This window comes from Hyaena hyaena, unplaced genomic scaffold (genome assembly GCF_003009895.1).
Source record: "Hyaena hyaena isolate Hyena2069 unplaced genomic scaffold, ASM300989v1 scaffold_711, whole genome shotgun sequence".
NCBI classification, from domain to species: domain Eukaryota; kingdom Metazoa; phylum Chordata; class Mammalia; order Carnivora; family Hyaenidae; genus Hyaena; species Hyaena hyaena.
The window spans coordinates 760965-769929 of record NW_024081344.1 but is presented as its reverse complement, the minus strand read 5'-3'; positions in this window follow the sequence as shown (position 1 = coordinate 769929).

Here is an 8965-nt window from a genome sequence, read left to right as displayed (position 1 = left end):
GGGATGCTGAGCATCGTTTCATGTGTCTGTTGGCCATCTGGATGTCCTCTTTGGAGAAGTGTCTGTTCATGTCAAGACTCAATTCTATAAGGATCTCACCAAACTCCACACCTGAAAAACAATTAATCTAGTGAAGAAATGGGCAGAAGACATGATAGACACTTCTCCAAAGAGGACTTCCAGATGGCCAACAGACACATGAAATGATGCTCAGTGTCATCCATCATCAGGGAAATACAAATTAAAACCACACTGAGATACCACCTCATGCCGGTCAGAGTGGCTAAAATGAACAAATTAGGAGACTCTAGATGCTGGCGAGGAGGTGGAGAAATGGGCACCCTCCTACGCTGTTGGTGGGAATGTAAGCTGGTGCAACCTCTCTGGAAAACAGTGTGGAGATTCCTCAAAAAAAATTAACAACAGAACTCCCCTATGACCCAGCAATAGCACTGCTAGGAATGTACCCAAGGGATACAGGAGTGCTGATGCAGAGGGGCACATGTACTGCAATGTTCATAGCAGCACTCTCAACAATAGCCAAAACATGGAAAGAGCCTAAAGTGTCCATCAACGGACAAATGGATCAAGAAGATGTGGTTTATCTATACCATGGAATACTACATGGCAATGAGAAAGGATGATATCTGGCCATGTGTAGCAACGTGGATGGAACTCAAGGGTATTATGCTAAGCGAAATAAGTCAGACAGAGAAGGACAGATACCATATGTTTTCCCTCATAAGTGGAACAGGAGAAACTTAACAGAGGACCATGGTGGAGGGAGAGGAGAAAAGTAGTTCAGGAGAGGGAGGGAGGCAAACCATGAGAGACTCTTGAATACTGAGAACAAACTGAGGGCTGATGGGGGAGGGAGAGAGGAGAAAAGGGGTGATGGGCATGGAGGAGGGCACTTGTTGGGATGAGCCCTGGGTGTTATATGGAAACCAACTTGACAATAAACTATTAATTGAATAAACAAATATATAAATAAACAAACTTAAAAAATAAAAGGAAAATCAAGACTCATCTATATGTTGCCTACAAAGAGACTCAGTTCAGCAGACCTAAAGATACATGATTGAAAGTGAAGGGATGGAAAAACATTTACCATGCAACTGGAAGTAAAAAGAAAGCTGGGATAGCAATGCTTTATCGCGCAAAAACTTTAAAATAATGACTGTAACAAAACAAAGGACACTACATAATGATAAAGGAAGAATCCAAGAATAGGCTATAACCATTGTAAAATCTTAGTAACAGGGAAAACCGGGTGTGGTAGAATATATGAGAACTTTCTGTACAACTTTGCAATGTTTCTGTGAATGTAACACTAATATAAAATTGAATTTTCAAAAGGAAACCCACAGAATAGAGTATATTTGTGAAATACATGTCTGTGAACATCCAGGTTATATAAAAACCACTTACAAATAAATTTTTTTTCTGGTATGAATCGATTTTTAAGAAGCAGACAATCTGATAGAGAAATGGACATAAGACTTAACTGATACTTCATAAAAAATAAAGTATATAAAAATGGTTTCATTAGTCATTAAGGAGTTATATGTTAAAATTATAGTAAGGTTCTACTATATACTCACATACTCCCCACAAAGAATAAGATGAAAAAGGCTAAAGACTGACAATAACACGTACTGGAGAGAATTTTAAGCAATCAGAAATCTCACCGTTAGCCCAGCATGTGTGTGTGTGTGTGTGTGTGTGTGTGTGTGTCTATGTGTATATATGTGTGTGTGTACTTATGAAATACATATATTCTGTGCATATAGTATATATTCAGTAAATATACACACACAATAAAAAAGATACGTACTAGAATATTTGTAGCAGCACTACCTGTAATCATCTAAACCTTGAAGGTACTGAAAGTATTATCAACAATAAAATGAACTAAGGTATCACACATTCAAATACCAACACAGAGATTGGAGCATCTATGACTTCATGTAGCAATATGGATGAAATTACAAATATAATGTTGAACAACATATTAAAAATAAAAGTATACATGGTATACTACTTTATGTTTATGAAGTACCACAAATGACAAAAAAAAAAAAATCCCTGGTGTTAAATGTCAAGGAAATGGTTTTCCTTGAATACATGTTAACTGGAGGGATATAGGAAGAGAGGAAGCTCTTCATGTTTTGATTTTTGAAGTAGTGTTGAGCTAGTGTGTTCAGTTTTTGAGAATTTGTTAGGTTCACTTTTCTGTGTATATGTATGCATATATACTTATATACATGTGTATATATATACATATACCAATATATACATATTCAAAATATGTTAAAATATATAGATATGAAAACATTATAGAATAATTTAAAGAACACCTACATCAATCAAAAGGCAGTGCAACAAAACAAAGCATAAAAACCAGAGTAAAAAAACAAACAAACAAGAATTATGTAATGATAAGGGGAATATCTAAGAAGAATCACTGTATCAGAAGATCTATGTTTAGGGGATGTAATATTATGAGGTATGAAGTTACACAGTGAGCTTCCTAAGTACTGTGGCCAAAGGTGGAGTAGTGTGTATGTGTGTGTGTGTGTGTGTATGCATATATTACATATATATAACATATATGTATGTGTATATCTATGATAAGAAAGCATTAAGACAATTTTAATATTTTATATTTTAAACTGGTTTTGAACTCATAAATATGACACTTGAGTCTCTATGTCAGAGACATTGGAGAGCCTAATATGTAATATAAAATACTTTTGTCTTACATTTTGTCCTTTTTAAAGAATGCTCTGAGAATAGACAATACTTTCTTAGATACACACATTAAGACTTGTAGTTAGGAGCCTTCATAGTGGGACATTTTGTTGTGTAGCCCCTGCCCAGTCTGGGACTGATAATTTGCTAATTCTTTAACACTAGCAAAGCACTAGCCCTAGTTATGACTTTCTAATCAGCAGTCCTGTACTTAAATAACAATTTTTTTTCTAAAATTATGAATATATAGTTTCCCAGCTTATAGGAAAATAATGCTTGTTTTATGCTGATTTAATTTAATTGATACAAAAAGGAGAAATAACCAAAACCTGTGATATGTGTTCAGTGTTTTATTTTACGGTTTTTCTTCTGCTCCTTTCTTTCTCTTTAAAGCCCATTATTTATTCATTGTCTTCAGGCCTCTGAGCAGGTGACTGACAAGGGCAATGACTGCAAGAAAGAACATTGCTTGAGCAGGAGAAAAACTCACAGAGTACTGGGTGCTTTTGTTATGGAGACAGACAGCCTATGAGAGATTGGGATGTCACTCCAGTCAAATAGCAACAGGAAAGGAGATTTCATGTTTGTAATTAGAGACAGGGAACTGGAGGGATTTGGAAGTGGTTTTAGTTGTGAATCAGGAGCTGAGGAAGTGGAATCAGAGGAAATCCATATTTGCATTAAAACTATTAACAAAAGCCTCTCTCAGCTCCTGGTAACAGGGCCTGACTCAGACCCGCATTGCATTTTAGGAAGATCATGCCTCAACACTGTTCCATCACAGCAGCTGGGCTTGCCATGTTCATGTAAATGCCTTACTAAATTGTTCAGAAAGCCCATCACTATTCCGAATGGGTAGGAGCACTCCTGAGGGAGGCAGAGAGAGTGGAGAGAGGATTGCACCTTGTGGAGTCAACATAATCAAGAGTCAGAAGCAGTCTCTAAGGCAGAGGGCAGGTGAATAGGAAACTTTAGGGGTGTGTGTTAAAGGGTTCAGAAGCAGTTAACAAATGTGAATGCAATTCAGCTTCCCACTTATCCAGCTTTCTTCTTGAGTCTTTGGTGTCCTTATCCAAAATGCTTTTTAACTCCATTTCAGAATGACATTGCTCAAATTATAATTTTGAGGATTGTAAACTTTTGTCATTGTACAACTATAACGATCCTTTTCTCCCTACCACTGAATAAATTGGAGCAAGAGACCCCTTGAGAATGTATAGGAACTACTCTGTAAATTCAGACTATGGCACATCTAGAAACGAGCACAGGCAGCCTCCACCATGGTGACCCTGGGCCATTAGCCATCTTAACTCACATGTATCTTAGCTTGCCTTGAATTGTTATCATAATACAGATATTGACATATTTTGTGTGCATATTTTTCTGTGTGTATTGAATTCTATGTACAGTAAAACCTTGGTTTTCAAGCATAATTCATTCCAGAAACATGCTTGTAATCCAAAGCAGTTGTATATCAAGATGAATTTCCCCATAAAGAATAATGGAAACTCAGATGATTTGTTCCACAACCCAAAAATATTCATATAAAAATGATTACAATACTGTGATATAATACAAAATAATAAAGAAAATATACAGTATAAGGAAAAGTAAATTACCCTGCACTTACCTTTGAAAACCTTCTGGCTGGCAGGAAGGAGACAAGAGAGAGGAGGGTTATTGTTAGTGTATTTTACTATCACTAACGGAATCATTGCCTTCTATTAGCTCAATGGAATCTTTTTCTTTTAGTCCAACTTTAACAAGGAACCTGTTCAATGACTTAGAATGACAAAAAGCATTTCTAAGCTTACTCTGATATGGAAAAGTAAATGATTGTCCATAGCTGCTTAGAAGTGACAAAAATAAACTAGTTCCAGTTGTGAGTACCTTCCAGCGTTCTGAAAAATCACTTATTTCTGCCAAATACCGTAACCTGAGACTAAAGATCCAAGCATGGGAGATGATTACCCATAATCCCATAGCAAGAGAGAAAGAACCATTGGCCCAGTTGTGATCATGTGATGTTCGGTGTCACGTACTACCTGTATTGCAAGACATTGCTCATTTATCAAGTTGAAATTTATTAGAAATGTGTGCTTGTCTTGCAGAACACTCGCATAACAATCCAAGGTTTTACTGTATTGCATTTCTATTGTATTATATTTCTGCAAGTTTCCTAATAAGTGTCAAATCAGATGCCGGCCCCTCAGTCTGTTCTCAGAGACAAGCATCTTAGCCTCTCACATCCAAAATCCAGCCTCTCAATGCCCGCCTTCGTGTGACACTCTGAGGTGGATTAGTCTTGCACAGGAATTTTTAAAGAGCAGTTCCTTAGATCACAATAGCCTGTGGATGTCATGGATGGGACCCCTGTTGATTTGCAAAGCTCTTTGTTTTGGGGGCTCATCTCTCGGGTGCAGGTCTTAAAAGTTAGGTATGCCTGAAGTGGGGTTCAAAGCCTTCGTTCCTCAGGGAGATGCTCCAGGTTTTGAGTACCCTGTTGGATCACTGCGCCAGAGATGAGGTTTATGATGTGATGGTGTCTCAGCTTCTCCTACCCACTTTGATGTGGGCCTTCCTTCTCTTGCCTGATGCAAAATTCCTTAGCAAGTTTTATTTAAAAAATCTTTTTAAGTAATTTCTACCACCAACGTGGGGCTCAAACCCTTAACCCTGAGATCAAGAGTCAATGCTCTACTGACTGAGCCAGTCAGGCACCCCTGCTAAGCCAGTGTTTAGATTTTTGTCTGGTTTTGTTTTGTTTTCAGAGGTAGTTGTCCCATTTGTAGCTGTGGATTTTGTGTGTTTTCAGGAGGGGGTGAGTTGAGTTCAGGATCCTTATATATTGGCAACTTGAACCAGAACTTGTCTACATTTTTAAGTGTATTTTAATCCATACTCTCCCAGATATGTTTTCCTATTTGAGTTTTTTCTATGTGTTATAGCACCATAATTAGGCTGTACCCACTATAGAGATATAAGATGGTATGTCAATAATCTGCATTAAATTTTAGGGTTTCATAATCACAGTCTTATTTCATTTCTGTGCCTCACAAATCCAATGAGACAGGAATTATTAATACCTTCATTTTAAAGATGACACAATGGAAGCTCAGAGAAAGAATGTCCCCATGATTATAAAGTCAACAATAACTCAAAGCTTAGAGTTTAAATGATTTAGCTCTACTCCAACTAGTGCTGTTTCTATGTTTAATTTCCATTTTTGGATCAGTCGCATACTCAAGGTTGTTTGCTATTCTACAAATAAACATAAATGTACATTCAGCTTGATGGGTATGCACTACTCCATGCAGATATGTATGTGGTGAGTAGGAAATTTTGGTTTCCCTGGCTTCAAAATGTTTGAAATCATGTAAATAGGCAAAATGTAAACAACTTATTAATCATGAATCATTAACAAAGGGTTGTGGGAGTATAAACAAGGGTACTGATTGATTCTTTCCAGGAGGATTGGGGAGGTCTTCACAAGAAACATCAATGTTTCCAGATCCAGAAAGATGAATTGGAGTTTTCAAGGTGAATAAACAGGGATGGGTGTTCCATAAAGAAACCCAATATGTTAAAAGGAAATGGCGTTGTGAAGAGATCTAAGACCAGCAAGAAGGGCCATATGACTCTGTAGGGCAAAAAGTCAAGAGTCATTTGCAGAACAGGCTATAGAGGTATATATGGCCTCTCTGTGGAGTAATATCTGTGTCAAGTCTGGGGTTAATTCTTTACAATCCTGTTTATCAGAGGAGTGATACAATCCATGCTTTATAATGAAATTTTAAAAATGAACTATAAGAGCCACTGCTTATTATGTTCCTCTTATATATCTAAGTCTATAGTAGGTGCTTTATGGATGTCATAAAATTAATAGACTAGACTATCTACTAAAGTAGATAACATTGTTCTCATTTTACTGATGATGGATCTGAGGGCAAGAGAAGGTAAGTAACTCACCAATGACCACAAAACATCCAGGATTTTTAGTCTGGATCAACTCTGTAATTCCCTATGATTTCGCTGCTAATGAGAAGGAGGGGACACACATACACAGCACAGATATTGGAAGCTGAAGACTGGTCATAAAAGAAAGAAATCATAGACCATTATGTTAGATTAGTAAATATGTTGTGAGGGCTTGAACTAAGGCAGAACTAAAGGGCTTGGTGAGAAAGATGGAATTTGAGGGATGTTTATAAGTTGGCATATTCTTTCCCTTTTCTAATGCACCAACATTAAGTTACAGAGCATTCTTTTTTAAATGTTTATTTATTTCTTTTGAGAGGCAGAGAGAGAATGAGAGCAAGAAAGAGGGGCAGGGGCAGAGAGAGAGGGAAGGAGAATCCCAAGTAGGCTCCACTCTGTCAGTGCAGAGCCCAATGCAGGGCTTGATCTCACAAACTGTAAGACCTTGATCTGAACTGAGATCAAGAGTTGGATACTCAACTGACTGTACTACACAGGAGCCTGAGTTACAGAGCATTCTTTAAATAATCACATCAGATAACATCATTTTCCTTCTGTCTATTTATATGTAATTAAGAAAAGAATCAATACAAAAATAAGTGTTTGTCAAATTTTCCAGCCTCCTTTTCTTCATCCCAGGAGTATCAATCTTTCACAGATTCTTTCTGTATGATGAGTTCTTTCTGCTCTTTGTATATGCTCTTTATGTCTGGATTTCACACTTTCATTTTGCTAATTTATCCTATGCTCTCAGCTTAAATGCTATCTCTTCAGACAGGTCTGTTTTGGTCAACAATCACTTTCTAATGATAAAATTGGGTCAAAATGAAATAGGCCAATGTGAGTAGTAGTGAAATACCTGCCAGTAGGAGTATTTATGGAGGATCTATGAAAGATTTATTGGAAATTATATAGGTTACAACAAAAGAGTCTCACAAAGGGCTTAAATATATGTCTAAGTATAAGGACATCCTCACTGAGGAAGTGAAGTTTTGGCTGAAGGCTAAGAAAAAGCCAGTTTTGTAAAAGTGGGGGAGGGTTTCGTGGTGAGGAAAAGGGCATTCAGGGAAGACGAGTGTGCAAAGGATCGAGTGTGCAGTAAATGTGACACACTCAAGAACCAGAAGGAAGAGCAGTGTGACTGGACCAGGCAGCAAGGGTGAGGGTGGACTGGCAGACAGGGTTATTGTGCAGAAAACAGGCCTTGCTTCCTATGCTGAGAGGGGCTCTTACTGCCTCAGGGTAGAGAAGCGCAACTGACCTTTATCTCGAGGTGCAGCAGGCAAACTGCTTTCTCTCAAGAAAACTCCTGAGTTCAGCTGTGATCTGTGGTCCCAGCCAGTTTCATCAGCTAATATGCTACTCCCCACGCATCTTGGTGGAAAATTCAAACAAGTCTCTTCCAAAGTCTGAATAGGAAGTGTATTAAATCAGAATGTATCTGAGGAAAAGGTCAGGGTGGCGCTGATAAATCTTCCTGTAGTCCTCACCTTAAAGAACATTTCAAACCCTGTCCTGTCAAATGCTCTTTTCACTTGGATATTGTTCTTGGCTGAAGCAAAGTCCTGGGGAGTTAGTGGAAGTTGGCTCCTTTAATACAGAATTTTTCATGTTCCTTATAAAAATGTCATGAGTTGATTCAAAAATATTTTTATTGGCATCTGAACTGGTGAGTCTGCAAAAGGCTCTATGCAAGTTGATTCTTTAGGACATGCCAGCTTTCCTCTAGGAGAGAACAAATAAAACCCTTAGATCTGAATCTGGAGAACCTTCCTCTCAGATCTCTTTGCAAACACATTATGAGACAACTAAAATTGCCCTGGTTTGCCAAAGAATAGCCCATTTTACTTTTTTTTCTTTCTTGACTTTAAAAATTTTAGTTTCAAATAGTTTATAAGTTTTACATTGTAATCATTTTTGGTTTAAGGTGACAGAGGCATCACATCAGTCTTTACCCCAAAATAGTCTACTTTTATATTCCCTGAGCTGAGACATTAAACAGGTTCCTTCAGAAAATAATAGGAACTTGGGACACCTAGGTGACTCAGTTGGTTGAGCTTCTGACTTCAGCTCGGGTCATGATCTCACAGTCTATGAGTTTGAGCCCCGCATTGGACTCTGTGCTGACAGCTCAGAGCCAAGGGCCTGCTTCAGATTCTGTGCCTCCCTCTCTCTCTGCTTCTCCCTCGCTCACCTCTGTCTCTCTCCTTCTCAAAAATAAATAAACATTAAA